This window comes from Saccopteryx leptura, chromosome 5 (genome assembly GCF_036850995.1).
Source record: "Saccopteryx leptura isolate mSacLep1 chromosome 5, mSacLep1_pri_phased_curated, whole genome shotgun sequence".
Taxonomy (NCBI): domain Eukaryota; kingdom Metazoa; phylum Chordata; class Mammalia; order Chiroptera; family Emballonuridae; genus Saccopteryx; species Saccopteryx leptura.
The window spans coordinates 167,170,644-167,187,844 of record NC_089507.1 but is presented as its reverse complement, the minus strand read 5'-3'; the positions used below and the strand labels follow the sequence as shown (position 1 = coordinate 167,187,844).

Here is a 17,201-nt window from a genome sequence, read left to right as displayed (position 1 = left end):
GCTATATTGTAAAGACCAGGAAAAAAGTGAACTGCTTCCCTGGAAATAATGAGACTCAGAGATAAACTGAGCTTCTTGATTATCTTTCCAAAAGTGAGTTTATCTTTTTTTCCCCATTGTATTTGTATTATATTATTGAAACAAAAATCCAGCAGGTGCAGCTGCCTGCCACAATGAAAGCCAGACTCGGGAGACAAGTGCTGGTGCAAAAGGAAGGAGGTGTATTCAAGTGCTGCCAGCCTGAGAAGACGGGGGTCACCTGTTCCAAAGCCCATGTTAACATTCCAGTCAGGCCGGCAAATTTTATAGGGCTAAAAAAGGGAGAGAGAAAGCTGTGGATGTGTCAGACATGTAGGCTGTCTTCACAAAAATCTTGATGTGCTGCTTTATGGTCAGCATCCTTGAGTTGGCCATCTGCTTTTTGTCAGCTGAATTCCCATGAATGGGTGATCTGTACCAGCCAAAGTCTTGTGGTTGAGGCCATTTCTTGTTCTTAGCTGGATAGGAACTGAAACTGCTGGTCCTTGGATCATTGTGCAAACATGCTATTAGCAATTTTCTCGCCAGAATTGTCAATTTCTTTCACCATACCAGCTGCTATTAACGATTACCGCGGCCATACAATGCTGCATAAGCTGGCTACATTATGTGATTTCAAATAAGATTCTCATGTCCTAAATGCTAAACAACTCTGGCAAGGTTATTTTAATAATAATTTTTATAATAATTTAATGTTTAGGGATAGCTGCTAATTTATACTGCACAGGACAAAAAGAACTAATAGAAAAACTAACAAAAACATAGAATAATTAAACATCAACCAACTAGATCTAATAGATGATTATATAATAATCCACCCATGTAATAACAGAATATCTCTCTTTTCAAGGGAATTTGGAGTATTCACCAAGATAGATCATACCTTGGGTCATTAAATAAGTCCTAACAGAATTGACATGCAATATAAATATTCTGATCATAACAGAATTAAAGTAGAAATCAATAACCAAAAGATAACAAGAAAATCACGAGATACATGGAAAGAAAACATCATCTCTCTAAATAATTCCTGGGCCCTGGCCTGTTGGCTCAGTGGTAGAGTGTTGGCCTGGCGTGCAGAAGTCCTGGGTTCGATTCCCAGCCAGGGCACACAGGAGAAGCACCCATCTGCTTCTCTACCCCTCTCCCTCTCCTTCCTCTCTGTCTCTCTCTTCCCCTCCTGCAGCCAAGGTTCCATTGGAGAAAAGTTGGCCCGGGCACTGAGGATGGCTCTGTGGCCTCTGCTTCAGGCACTAGAATGGCTCTGGTTGTAACAGAGTGACACCCCAGATGGGCAGAGCATCGCCCCTGGTGCCGGGTGGATCCCGGTCAGGTGCTTGCAGGAGTCTGTCTGACTGCCTCCCCATTTCCAACTTCAGAAAAAAAAAGATAATAATTCCTGGGTGATAGAGTAAGTCTCAGGGGTGACTAGAAAATAGTTGAGACTAAATGAAAATGAGAAGCAGAAGAATGAAAACCCTGATTCCCCAGATGATGGAAGCGACCTGGAGGACAATTTAGAGATATGTGTCAAGAAGAGATTTTCTGATGAAACTCTTTTCTTTTTTGTGGCTTGAGGGCTGTGTTTCAAATTTGGATAGGAGCCACAATCATCTTGAATATAACAGAGGAAAGCTGACGAATATTGAGTTACCTCTATAAGGCTGGTCCTTTATGATACATCTAGACAACCAGGTACAAATGCAACTACCCCACAGGAACTGGCTGAATGTCAATGAAAAGACAAATATAACTTTCACCTCAGGTTACTAAACCAGCTGGCCTTGACAGTTATTTCTATGTCAGTCTTACTCTGTAAATTGTTGATCAAATGACTCACATTTAAAACAGAAAATTCTGGAGGTTATGAATAAACGATAGGTACTGGAGATACAGGTGGAGATGATCCCAGGTCCATGACTTTAGTTAGATGGAAAGAAATGCTCCGAAACTAAACAAGAGGGCTAAATCCTCACTGTACCTGCAAATACACTCCAGAGATAAAGTGATTCTTTATTGACTTAACTGTGCTGTTAGGCAAAGGTGAACCTTTCAGTTGACCATGATGCGCTCTCATTTTCGTTCCCAAACTGCTGATCTTTCGCCTTGAAATTCTTGGAGAGCTGTTGTACCGTACAACTAAATGAGCACCCTTTATAATATGAAGAAATGTTTTGGAATAGGGCAGCCTTTGGAGGATTACAAAGAAGTTAGGCAAAACACTGAAGAGAAAAAGAAAGGAGACTATTGGATTTGTGTCCTCTGCTTCAACTTTAAAAGCTAACTGTATTTATTCAAACAGTGTAGACATATTTTCTTGTCGCCTTATGTCTCAGAAAGGTAACTAGAAGGAAACCAGTTTGGCTAGACAGTGAGGGAACAAGATAATGGGTGTAAGTGAGGAAATAGGAAATCCCTTCCTGGGTGGTGTTTGGCAGTCTAATGTTGGAAGGGGTGGGTGTGAGGACAATAAATGGTGACAAGGCACTACCTGCACACCTGGTTCACGAGTGAGCATAGGAGTGAGACTGTAACTCTGGATCAATTTCCCTTTGTGTTACTTGCCTACCTTCTAGTGGATGTACCAAATTTCATTAGCAAATTTATTTTAAAGCCACGTTGGAGAAAGTATAATGAACATCAAGTCTCACTTACAGAATGCATTACTATCTTTGATCTCTGTGTAAATCTAAAATATTGATTCTGGCTTTTACTTATCTACTCCCATGGTGCCATTTCTATCTCTAAGTGATTGCAGATATAACGAAGGACATTGCTGGATAAAAAAATCCAGCAAATTGTTGTTGTCCAAAATCCATCATTAGCCCTTGAAGTGTTAAATGGAGCTCAAGTGAGAGGCATGTCTCCTGTCTCTAGTGGGGTGTCGGTGGCTCATGGAGAGTGGAACAAGGCCTGGGATTGTGCAATCACAGTGGTCTAACGGGATTGTTATCAAAGACTGAGGCCAGTTCTAACAAAAATGTTACGTAAAATAGTTGCCTTTTTGAGCAAGTGGAACAAATGTTACCTGTGAGATAGTATTGATTTTTTAAAGCAGGATAACCTGTTGGGAAAATAGATTTTCAAACGTTTTTAACTTTTTGTGCTTTGTTCCTTGGTAAAAATATGTTAATTCTTAAACTCTCATGCTTGTAATAATTGAATTAAAACAATGAGAATGAAGATAAAAGGTTTGGATTCTTAGGTTCATAAATAAATATAATTATTCAAATGAACAAGAGCAATAGACCAATAGTCCAAGGGTAGTCACGTGAATGTGGTGTTTTGGCAGGGACACCAGCATTGAGGCAGAAGAAATCTCCACAGCAGCGTTTCACAGAAGTGAAACCGGGAGAGCAAATTCTACAGCTGCAGTAGACAACAGAAAACTACGTGATTTGTTTCCTTCTGAAGAAGAAGATAAGTTGATAAAACGTGTTTCTAGGTTACATGCTTAAAATTTCACAAAGTAAGTTTATTGTCTTTGTTCTGTTTTGTTTTGTTTTCTTTGAGGAGGTTTTTTTTTTCTATTACAAAATTATGAATAAATAAGTCTTTAGGAATTGAATGCCAACCATCTGTGGACAAACTATTTTGAAAATTAATGGAGTATATGGATATTTTTTTGACATCTGGTATTTAATATGCAAAAATGAAAGCATTGAGATAAACCCTAAGTTTTTTTAAAAAGTATACCACTGTTATATGGGTTAAGCCAGAAATAGTGCAGAAATAAGCTGAAATTTACAAATAGACTATGAAGAACTAAGAATATGAGAATTAATTTGTACACTTGGATTGTTTTGAAATTCTTTACTTTTATTGCACAATAATTGGGGGCATTCTGGATAAACTGTTTTTTCTGACTACTGGATTGTTTTCCAAAATATTTAGAAAAATACGAGGGTAGGCACAAGTAGGTTTTCAGTTATAAGTATGCAAAACACATTGTATTCTTGTGTTATTATTTATCATTATTGCATTATTTTTATTGAAACTACTGTAAACCTACTTTTGCCCACCCCTGTCCGTTTCTTGTTTTGTTTTGTTTTTTTCTCCCTATCTACTTCTAAGAATTTTAGATATGAAAGAGGCTTTCCAATTTTTGTTTTTCCTTGTGCAAACAATGCTTTGAGTCGAAGGTGAAATCACAGCTTTTCCTTGTCACGATATAATTTCAGATACACACCGTATGGGAGAGTATAGGACTTTTATACTCCTACAGTATAAACATTTTGTTGTGAGGTTAACACCCATGTTACAGGAGAAAAACCAGAGTGGTTACATTCTGAAACTTCTTACTAAGGAATTCATGTGGTTGTTTGTCTTTTGATAAACTACAAAAAAAATGTGAATTTGGGAAAATATAGTAAGTAATATTAATTACAGTGGACAATCCAAGGGTTGGAGCAAGATAGCATTTTCATGCTGCACTGGACTGTGGCCGATGCCACGGTAAGGAATTCACCCTCTGGCCAGTTTACCACCTGCACAGCCCGGCACAGTCCCCTTACAAGTGCCTCTTCTGAAATCTCTGCACTAGGAACAGTCTATGGGGATCCTCTGCTGCCTCTCACTAGGCACACAGGCCTGATGCTTTTCTCTGATGTTGTTTTTCTAGGAACAATCTTCCTCCCTCCAGTTGCACTCCAGGGGCTCTCTCACCTCCTTCCTCGTTCCTTTCCACCTAGACTCACCTCTCAGCTCCATTAGGCAGCCGCATGTACGTTCTTCCTCTGGCAATGCTCTCTGAGGTTCTCTTGGCTAATACATGTCCTGTTGGACCCAATTCGCGAGCTTTGTCTCTAGGAAACAGCACAGCCCTGTGTGTCATCTTGTTTCATGAATGGAATGAGAGCTTCGGGCTTGGGCACACCCACTCATTACCATGATGGAGGCATTCAGGACAGTCATGGGGTTTCTATCCCTGGCCAACATAGTGCACACATAGAGGGAGGAGATGGCTTGCTCCAAACTCATACTTAAAGCCAGATTCAGGGTGGAGATGCTGCTCTGCGCTCAAAAGTCCTGAACCATTCTTCCAAGTCAACTGGAATGCTTCCCAGAAAATTGGTGCTCATCCCAGAATCTCTTTACTTTCTGTTCCGTTGTTGAGTCCTCCGTGAGGATTCAAGTCCCACAGTTTCCAGGACAGGCTCAGCAAATTGTACTGTGTGATATTGGTCAATTAAGGCAATGAAACTGTGTATTATTGTTATGCACTAAGACATTTCCTTCTAGGAGGTATTTTGGGGACTTGCTGTAAAAAGAAAAAATATGTATATATACTTCTGCCTCATCTTTCCTACCCAACTCCTCTAACACACACACACACACACACACACACACACACACACACTTTGCTCAGGGTTGAATGTGATGAAACGTGACTTGCTGCTTTTACCAGGGGGAAAGTGTGATCTACAGCTGTCTCCCTGGCAGAGTGTCTACAGAAGAATAATGCTGCTCTCTGCAGACAACTTCAGGAAGAGCCCTTGGAATGATTTCACAATGAACTAGCTTACACACAAGTCAGAGGGTCCGGGAATTTTAGACCAGCTGAAGCCTAGTCATGCCCCGCTGAGGTGGAATTTCTAGCCTGCATCCCAATCCTAAACTCAAATACATGACAACTTCCCTGTAGGACTCTATCTACTAGCAAATCCAATTAACTATATATATGGAAAAAAAAATCTAATTCATGTACCCTTTAAAATAAAGATGAGCCAAATTTCAATAATAACCAGAATGTTCAGGGTTAGAATTCAGCAGAAGTTAAGTGTATAGAAAGTCTTAGCTTTTTTGAAGTAAGCATGAAAAGAATATAAATATTTTATATATCTTTGGAACTGGAAGGAAAACATGAAGGAGGGAAGATAAACTTGATAAAGTTCAATAGAATGTAAGAATGTGGACAAAACTAGAAGCAATAGAAAAGCATGTTTTATTTATTTGTGTGTGTGTGTGTGACAGAGACAGAGAGAGGGACAGATAGGGACAGACAGACAAGAAGGGAGAGAGATGAGAAGCATCAATTCTTTGTTGTGGCATATTAGTTGTTCTTGATTGCTTTCTCATATGTGCCTTGACCAAGGGACTCCATCAGAGCGAGTGACCCCTTTGCTCGAGCCAGCGACCTTGAGCTCAAGCTGGTGAGCCTTGCTCAAACCAGATGAGCCCGCGCTCAAGCCGGCAACCTCAGAGTTTTAAATCTGGGTCTTATGCCTCCCAGTTTGACTATCCACTGTGCCACCGCCTGGTCAGGCGAAAAGCATTTTTAATATGATAATAAAACACAATGAAAGACCCTTTAAAACAAGAATTTATGCATGATTTAGTTCACTTTTAAAAAATATAGTATCTATCAGTTTGGATTTTTTAAAAATATAGCAAATATAAATTTTTTAAACACTAATCATTTAAAAATTCAGCAAAAGTTTAAAAATAAGGAAATAAATAAAGCTATGTTATGCACATGTCAAACTAAAGAAACCTCATGTACCTATGTTATCAGAAATAGAAGAAACAAACAATTAAATGTTGAGTAATAAAACAATGTTTTATCCATCTGATTACTTAGCCTTTTAATGCACAAACTCAAAACTAACAGAAACAGAATAAAAAGTTGGTGCCAGGATATATCAGAATGAAAATTTTTAATAGAATTCTGTCATGAAATGATTAATCTCATACATATAACATAATAAGGGTATAGAAGGTTTGAAGAACAAAATTTAAAAGATTGAATATCTATATACAAAACAACGTAAAAGGGGATACATATTTGTTTCAAGTACATATGAAATATTTCCATGTATTCAAATACACTGTACCAGCAAGGACATGTCAAGAAATTTCAAAGGCATATTGTTTTACCAACGAATAGTTCCTTGGACCACAATATGATTATGTTATAATTCAAAAATGAAAGGTCACTAAAACCAGACAGTGGCGCAGTAGATGGAGCATCAACCTGAGATGCTGAGAACCCAAGTTTGAAACTCTTAGGTCGTCGGCTTGAGCACAGGCTCACGGGGTTGTGCTCAGGGTCGCAAGATTGAACACAGGATCATAGACCTGATCCCATGGTTACTGGTTTGAGCCCAAGAGTCACAGGCTTGTGCAAGGGGTCACTGGCTCAGCTGGAACCCCACAGTCAAAGCACATATGAGAAGCCAGTCAATGAAGAACCTAACTACAAGTTGATGCTTCTCATCTCCCTTTCTGTCTTTCTGTCCCTTTTTGTCCCTCTCTGTAGCTCTCTCTTTCTACTCCCCCCAAAAAGAAAAGAAAGGTCAGTAAAATGAAATAAATATCAATATCGCAGGATCTAAACAGACAATGTTAAGTAACATATCTGTGGTCATCACTTCATTTATATATTACATGGCAAAAAAAACAACAACAACTAATATAGAACAACCAGCTTTTATAGCTTGGGTGCCGGGGTGATTTTTAAAAGGTTCTGCTGGTCCTGGATTGGCTTGATTGCTTCTCTGGGGCTTTGCTGGCTATTGTCTTACCTAGGCTACTCTGCACTGGGGTGACTAGGATGCCTCAGTTCTGTGTCATATGTCTTTCACCCTCCGGAGCCCAGATATGCTCTCATAAAAATGTAAGAGCCACAGGAGCAAGCAGGTACACTCAAAACCTTGTAAGGTCTCGGCTCAGAAAGAAAACAACCTCACTCTTACCCCTGTCTACTGGTCAGAGTCATAGTCTGCTTTTGTGGAAGGAACTCCAGAGTTAGCAGATAAAGGGTGTAGACACAAGTAGAAGGGACAGACAGGGATCCATGTGTTAAATAAATGTGGTGAGAAGTGGGCACACTTTTCTTTGTTTTGAATTTAAAGGAAAAGCTTTCAATGTTTGGCTGTTGGGTATGATGGTAGCTGTGGGCTTGTTGTATATGGACTTTATTATGTTGATGTATATTTCTTCTATACCTAATTTGTTGAGGTTTTTTTTTATCATGAAAGGACGTTGTATTTTGTCAAATAATTTTTTTTCATCTATTGAGATGATCATATGATTTTATCTTCCCATTTATATGGTGTGTGACACATTTGATTTGCATATGTTGAACCATTGTTGCCTCTCAGAAGTAACTCCTACTTGGTCATGTTGTGTAATCAATTTACTATGTGATTGAATTCAGTTTGCAAATATTTTGGTGAGAACTTTTGCATGTATATTCTTCAAAGATATTGGTCTGTAGTTTTTTCTTCTTATAATGTTATTATCTGGGTTCGTCACAACAGCAATGCTGCCAAATGAAATAAGTTTGAGAGTGTTCCCTCCCCTTGAATTTTTGGAAGAGTTTGAGAAGAATTGGCATTAATTCTTCTTTAAGTGTTTGGTCGAGTTCACGAGTGAAGTCACCTGGTCCTGGGCTTCTCTTTGTTGGGAGGTTGGTGATTATTGATTCAGTCAACTTACTCATTATTAGTCTGTTTCTACTTTCTATCTTCTCCTGATTCAGCCTTGGTAAGTTGTATCTTTCTAGAAATTTATCCATTTCTTCCAGGTTACCCAATTTGTTGGCATATGGTTGTTCTTAGTAGTCTTTTATCATCTCTGTATTTCTGATACCAGTTGTAAGGTCTCCTTCTTCATTTCGGATTTTATGTATTCTTATCTTGTTTTTAGTCTACTTAAAGTTTCATCAATTTTTTATCCTCTTTTAAAAATACATTTCAGTTTTCTCAATCTTTACTATTGCTTTTCTGGTCTCCATTTCACCTATTTCAGCTCTGAGCTTTGTTATTTCCTTTCTTTAGTGAACTTGAGGATTTTGTTCTTTTCTAGTTTCTTGGGGTCTGAGAATTTTTCATACTATGAACATTTAGCACTCAGTGGGATCTTCTCTAGTACAACTGGTTTTACAGCATCCCATGGATTGTGCTGTGCTGTGTATGCATGTTCATTTGTTTCGAGATATAATTTGAGCTCCCTTCTGAGGTCTTCTTTGATGAATTAGTTGTTTAAAGGTGACTTATTTAGTTTCCACATATTTGTAAAATTTCCAGCATTCCTCTCATTGTTGATGTCTAGTTTCATACCATTATGGTCAGAAGTAATAATTAGAATCGTTTCAGTTTTCTAAATTTTCTAAGCCTTGTGTTGTGACCTATCATATGATTTATGCCTGCCTGTGTTAGGAGATCTTGGGTTTGTGACAGATTTGTTTTCTCTTTTTTGTGATAGCTTCTCTTTTTGTGTCTATCAGACAACCCCAGAACCCCACAGCAAACAGTGGTAACTTATCTTTTTTAGGAACAGAGTCAGGAAGGTTTCCCACCCCACGCTCAATGGAAGATGGCAGTTGCATTTACACAGTGCAATAGCTGTTTGCCCATTCCTTATCAATAATATAAGTCTTCTGGGAACAGGAGTAGAAGAAGAAATGGGACTATTTAAAGATTTCCCCCCAATCTCATTAGCAGTTGCCTTCTGCTTTAACCCTTCCCCAAGATGTAACAGCATGTCTAGACTTACAGAACTGACTCTTTGGAGATAACAGTGTGAGTAGTGGACTGCTTTGTAGCCTGAGAGCCACTGAGGGGTCTCTGAGGTTTCTTGCTTTGTCCCCATCATTTGTGTGAGGAATAAGTGGGCAGATAAGGTGTTGAATAAGGTGTGGTATAAGGTGTAGTTTCCATCCACTGACTGGTGGAGAGGCCTCAATGCCTGCTATAGGCACAGAGACTAGAGTGCATGTCTTTGCAATGGGAAATGGGGACAAAGCCCTGGGGAGAAGGCTGTAGCACGCTGGGCTGCCAGATACACTAGGGCTCCTTCACTCAGGTGCTGGATAAAATGCAGAGTGCCCTGCTCTGTGCAGGCTCTTTACATTGGAGAAAAATCATTCAGTCTGAACAGTGGAGGGAAAAAAATGCATTCTCTATAAACCAAGATATTGAACCACTCCAATACCAGGAAGGAGAGCTCTGCTTCCTGCAATGACTCTCCAGTCTCCTCTGCTGACAAAGCTTTATGTCATCTTAAATGGCAAAGAAAATCACCTACAGGTGCCAGATTCATTTCCTTAGAACAGGCTGTAAAGGAAGAATTTGGAGCTGAAACAGCATACATTGATAAGTGGCTCAGTGTATAACAACAACAACAAAATGACAATGTGAAGGGTGAGGGGAAAAGGGAAGCAGGTACCAGTAATGAAACACTAACTTTGGAACACTGGGATGCTAAGCACTCATTCAGAATCCTGGAGTCATCAGGCTGCTCGTTTGTGTTCACAGAGTATTTCTTCTCATTATAACCTTCACATTCACTTTACCTTCTTACCTTTTTCCTTATTTACAGGGCAAAATGAATAAGAGAGAGACAAGTGTGTGTCAACAAACTTGGGCCTTACTATGCAAGAACTTTCTTAAAAAATGGAGAATGAAAAGGGAGTCTTTTATGGTATGATTCAATATCTGTCTCTTCGTAGTTGTGAAGGAAAATGGACATTATTGGGAAAGAATCGCTGCTTTGTTAATTTCTCTCCAATAAATAAATAAGTAAAACACCTATACACAAAAGAAGAAGTTGTTTCTCAAATTGTAAATTTTTCTCAGGATATTTCAATTAACATAGCCTCATAATTTGAGGTCTGAAAGTACTGAGGCTGGTCTGGAATAGAGAACCCGAGAAATGTCTTAAATGTCAGTGGTAACATATTTTGCTAGCATTCCTACACCAAGAAATTAGGGTAAGATACTTGTATTCTGAAGATATCGTATAAAGTTAACCCACAGAAATAGATATCTGGTATTTTCTTTTTTGAATGTTTCTTTTCTTGTTTTTTATAAAGTAAATCATTCTCTTTAAAAATAATAGATAATTTGGAAATGTGATTAGTTTATTAGAACATATAATCTTACCAAATAACAAAAATTTTCGTTAAACTTTAGAATCTTTTTAAAATCAGAAAGGTATACCTAAGTGACATATTAATGAAGTTGGATTAATATTGTATATCTATTGTAGATATTTTTGAACAAGCATGCATTTAAAAAATAGAGTGATTTCTCATTGGAGGTTTTTAAGTGACTAGTATTGATAACTAACCAAGATATTGTTTCTCAGGTCATTAACATACTGTTGAGTTTCCAATACAAGAAACTTGGCATGCAATTAATATTTTATCACTAATTGAGCAATACCTTGAAACCATCACTTGTAACACATAAACTTTCTGCAGAATCAAATACAAGCATACCTCAGAGGTATAACGGTTCAGTTCCAGATCTCTGTAATAAAATGAGTATCACATAAAGCTAGCCAAAATCATTTTGCTGGTAGAGGGCCTTGCCTTTAATTTAAAAGAAAGAAAGAAAGAAAGAAAGAAAGAAAGAAAGAAAGAAAGAAAGAAAGAAAGGAAGAAAGAAAGAAAGAAAGAAAGAAAGAAAGAAAGAAAGAAAGAAAGAAAGAAAGAAAGAAAGAAAATGCGCCACCTGTGACACGCAGTAAAGCAGAGCAGAGTTACGTGAGGTCTGCCTCTACAGCCTGAGAAGGTCACCACAGGAATACCAGCTGATAAGAATTTATCACACTTGCCACTGTTGCCTCTCATATTTTCATGACAGTTCATGCTTCAAACTGTTGCTGTAGATCTATAAATTTGAATTGCTATGAATAGCTAAATTACACAGACTGCTGAAATTTTTGCTGTCCTTCTTTTAAATGGTTCATAATGTGAGATATTTTGAAATTAGAGAGGTAAACGAGACAAACTCGATGACCAAATGATTGTGGATGACTGATTTGAAACCATCACTTTCCTACTTTTTGTCTCTTGCATTGTGTAGGAATGGTTGAACTTATTGCTCCTAATAATTGTTTTGTACCTGTTCGATATTCATCATGAATTTCATGATTTTTCTTCACGGCCTTCCATGGACCTGGCACGGTTAGATTCATTTAACCTGTCTACAATTACTATTGCATACAAACCTTTCACCAATACAACCCAACAGATAATGAATAAAGTTGCCTCAACCCTCTCTGTGAAAGGTGAGTTTTCTAGCAACCTAAGAGGAAATCTGATGTCAATATTTGGTCTATTTGATTGCAGATGCTTGCATTTCAGTTAATAAACTGTGTCAATTGTCACAATATCTAGATTATGTGAAATGTGAATATAGGTTCACTTTGTGGAAGTAAGAGGCCATTACTTAATATCTAAATAGAAACTGTGAAGTATCTTTATCCAAACAAGGGATGAGTACTTAGAGTACACAGTCTTTCAAAACAGAAATCTGCTGCTCTCGTGCAGTATTATTGTGAGGGGATCCATGACTCTTGGTCCACCCAGTCACTGGAAGTTTAGAAGATCTCTTCTTTTTGTCAATCTCTGTCCATAACTCCACTCTAGCCTCGGTAACCAGTAATGTGTTTGGATTCTGACCCCTCATCTGAATTCAGTCTCAAAAGTCCACCCACTCTGTAATCTGTATTCAGGTCTTTGCTATCTGGAGTTTCTATGACCACAGTTCCCAGATTATGTCGAGCTTTTCCTTCCTGTCCTGGCTTCAGTGCACACAAGCCAGGTGGGTGGATGCAGACATCCTAGGCTTTCCCATCACACCATCACTTCCACGTGCATCTGAATGTCCACACTGTGCATCTTGCCTGCAAATGGTAAACCCACTTTTGATTCAAGATCTTCGCTTGATCTGACTCTCCACCGAGGTGTAGTCTTTCAGTCCATCCTGAGTTGTGTTCATTCCCACCTGTTTCACAGTGTCCTCCTGAGGGTCCATGTCATGAACTTGTGCTTCTCAAAACCTTTGTTAAAAGTCACATGCAATGTAATAAGAAATGTTCATTAAATGACTACTATGTGCACGATCTTTACATACAACACTCTTTCCAATAAATGTACTAATGTCTTTACTTTACAAATAAGGTGATTGAATTATGGTAATAAATATTCATTCAATACTACGATGCACCTGATTTTTAGAGACTATTGTATAGAATTAGGATACTATTCTGTGATAATAATTGTATCATTCTGTATTATATTTATATGTACTATGTACTAATATTCTGTATTAACAATTGTAAGTTTATTTTACAAATATAAAAACTGATTAACAAAGGTTAAGAGACTTGCTCTTTCATAATCATACATACTTAAGGTAATTTTCAGAGGAAAAGTTAATTCTATCAAAAAACATGCTGCCTGTTCCCTCCACTTTCACCTTCGACATTCCCAACCCAATTCATACTTTTTCTTGCGTTCCTTCTCATTTTCTTAGTCTTAATAAAGCAGCTATATGTCATTAAAAATTATTTTAGTGATATCAAAATAGTCACTCAACATATTTTTGAGTTCTCACTATTTTTCCAACATATTATCCATACTCTGATGGATGATAAAGGATAATGAAGTTATACAGTTATTTCCACATGATATAAACCCATATCTAATTGTGATTTAAATATATAAATTATTATCATTTTAGATTTATTGTAATTCTAATTCTTCTTTAAATAATTTAATTGCTATTGTATAATTAAACAATAATTGAAATTAATTTAGTAGCACTGGGGAACAATTTTTTTTCATTTTCTGTGGCATGGGGTTTTAGAACTGTTTCTATATATTTCTGCATCGCTGATTCCAAATATGAAATCCATTTTTTTAGTGCATGCTCTAGTTTTTTGGCAATTTTAATTTGTTTTGTTACAGTTAATGGCATGCATTGGTTTTTAAATTGGAGTTAAAGGCAATGATTCTTGGATTTATTATAACCACAAGGCAATTAATGATTTACAAACATCACTCTTACATAATTATAGATGTTTTTAAATGTAAAAAATTATTATATAATAAAAACACCCTCTTGTTTTATTTTAAGATTGAATCATGGCTTCTTTGAGTAGGACTAAATGTAAGAATACTCCTGACACCTTCTGTTATATATGTGGCTGTTACACACTTCAACGTCAAAGGCACAATATTTCGTCATTTGTGACACGTGCATATATTGTCTATTTTTAAGTTCCCCTTGGTGATCAAGACAAGAATTGGGCCCCTCATATTGTGTGTCATAATTGTGAGGAAATGCTTCATGACTCGACAAAAGGAGAACGCAGAGGAATGCCTTTTGGTATTCCCATGGTTTGGTGTGAACCTAAGGACCACAGCAGTGACTGTTATTTCTCTCTGATCCATACAAAGGGCATCAGCAAGAAAAAACGGCATATGATCTCATATCATAATATTCCTTCAGCAATATGACCTATCCACACTCTGAGACACTCCCAGTTCCGGTTTACAATGGTTTTATTTCTTCTAAGGACGAAGAAAGTGAACATGGTGATCAAGTGTATTTTGACAAGATGCATGAGGAAATGGTTGTAGAATCTGAAGAGTCTTCTTCTGATGCCAAGCAGTCATTAACCCCTCAGCAGTTTAGCCAACCCGAATTGAAAGACTTAGTAAGAGATTTGGGCCTATCAAAGAAAGCAGCTGAGTTATTAGCCTCCAGCCTTCAAGAAAAAAAATGTACTTCACCGGTCAGCTAAAATATCCCATTTCAGGAAGCGTAAACAAATTTTTGTGGACTTTTTAACAAAGGCAAATACTTTGTTTACTGTCATGATGTCAGCAGTCTTCTCAGCCAGCTAGGTGTTACCACTTACAGTCCAACAGAATGGCAGCTATTTCTTGACAGCTCTGAACAAAGTCAGAAATGTGTTCTCCTACACAACGGTAATGTTTTTTGCAGCGGCTCCAATTGTTTATTCTAGTATTCTGCGAGAAGATTATAATGACATAAATATGGTGCTCCACCTACTGAAGTATGAGGAGCACAACTGGATCATTTGTGTGGATCTTAAAATGATAAATTTCCTGCTAGGACAACAGAGAGGTTTCATGCAATATCCTTGCTTTCTTTGTTTGTGGGACAGCTGAGTTCAGGAGAAACACTGGACACAGTGGAGTGGCTGAAACGTGAAGCTCTGGAAGTAGGGATGCAAAATATTGTCAATGAACCTGTAGTTAATCCAGAAAAAATCATTTTTTCCCCACTTCACATCAAATTTGGCTTAATGAAGCACTTTTCTCAGGCTTTGAATAAAGAAAGTGAATGCTTTCAACATATTATTTCTGCTTTTTCTTCCTTGTCTTTTGAGAATATAAATGCAGATATATTTGATGGACCTCAAATTTGAACCCTCAAACCTGATGAAGAATTTGCCAGGAAGATGAATAAGGAGGAGAAAGCAGCATGGCAGTCTTTTGTGGCAGTTACAAAGAACTTGCTTGGCAAAAAAAAAGCAGAAAACTATGAACTTCAGGTTGAAAGGATGCTGTTGGCTTTCCACGACTTTGGGTGTAACATGAGCATTAAGATTCACTTCCTGAACAGTCACCTTGATAAGTTTCCCGAAAATATTGGAGCTGTTAGTGATGAGTAGGGAGAATGCTTTCATCAAGATCTGAAGACGATGGAAGATTGTTATCAGGGGTTATGGGACAGAAATATGATTGCTGACTATTCCTGGATCATCAAACAAGATTGTCCTCAACAAGTATGCAAATGCAAGAGCTACAAACACAAATTTTTGCCTGAATAGAATTTAAATAAGTTTTGCACATATTTTATGATTAAAATATGAGTTTTAATATGTTCTGTTTTGAAATTGTAGACAAATTTGATGCAATCATATCTTTTATTGTATTAGTGTATTTACTGCATTATATAAATTATTATATTTTCACAAATATGATGCCTAAGAAGATATTCTACTTTATTGTGTTAAACTAAATGTTGAAAATTTTACAATAAGATGAAAACCTAAAATCTTTAATTGCAAGAAAACTGTAGCTTACAGAGAAACATTAATGTCTGATTTGAGATCAGCACAGGCAAATTAGGTAAGAAAAAGTGTTTTTGTGGATGCAATAAATATTGTGTTTCTCTGTGTAATCCAACATATGAAAGTAACTAATTTTCATGTACGCCTTCTGATTACATATTGTCTGGCTGAAATTTTAGAAAAGCTTTTCTTCCCAACCTTTATTGTGCCTGACTTACTCCAAATCAATATTTTATTTTATTTCCATAAAGTACTGTAGTAAAGGAATTGAATATGAAGCCTGAAGATAGTGTCTTTTATAATTTACTGACAATAACATTCCATTTTGTAGGTTCAGTTAAAGAAGTCTTAGGACTTTCTGATGAAGAAAGTATTGAAAACTTAACAGTCAGTTATCCTGAGGAAATAGTAGGAGTCATCTTTACTAATATGTTCTCCTATCAATTGAATTTTGTGACGTGGTATAGATTTTTAAGAAACAAGGAACTCAACCACCATACAGGTAACTTTCTAGTGATACAGTTCCACTACTTTCTATTTCATGATGTTGTAAGCCATATGTGGGAATAGATGTTAATACAGTAAATTTATAAATCGTTCTCTATGATGGTAATGTCAACAGCCCAATCAACACATTTCAAAAATGTACATTGATTTTGAGGTATATTAACATACTATTTTATATCATGGTTTTATATATACATATAAATATGTATATGTATACATATACATGCAAGTGTACATATAACATGTATATTCTATTATATTAAAAGAAAATAAATATTTTTCAGCTAAAAGAGAACAAACTTCCCTTTATGTGTTTGAGTAAGCTTACATGAAAGTAAAGGAAACTTCCAAGGTCCTCAAATGAAAAAGGGATCAAATTCAGAGTTACCCATTATGATTAATGCTATATGATTTTGCCAGTCTTGCTAACCAAGAGGTTTAGGTTTCAGGAGCTACATGAGAATTAGTGAGTTTACATAAAATAAAGATTCTTATATTAATTTGGAACCTGAGAGGCTACATACTCAGTAAAAGAGCAGACAAAAAAAATTACCTAGTAGCAAAAGAAAAACAAAAGAAAACTTGTTGGTCTTTACATGGGCTTTAGATGACAAGAAGAACATTCCCCTGGGAGAATTTGTAACTCTCAGCACACTGTCCCTGGAGGTAGGCATTATATCCACCTCAACTGCAAATTCTGAGAAACCCCAACAACAAAAATAAATGAAGTGATTCTGGGGTGGTATAGACACTAGGGTGCCTAGCAGAAGAGCTTATGAATCCTCTATAGAAAAATATAACCTAGATTTAAGCCA

At 37.0% G+C, this 17,201-nt stretch overlaps 1 pseudogene; it reads left to right on the top strand.

The window, feature by feature from the left end:
* Positions 1-17,201, top strand: part of LOC136406692 (ABC-type organic anion transporter ABCA8-like) — a 328,883-nt pseudogene that overhangs the window by 92,135 nt on the left and 219,547 nt on the right.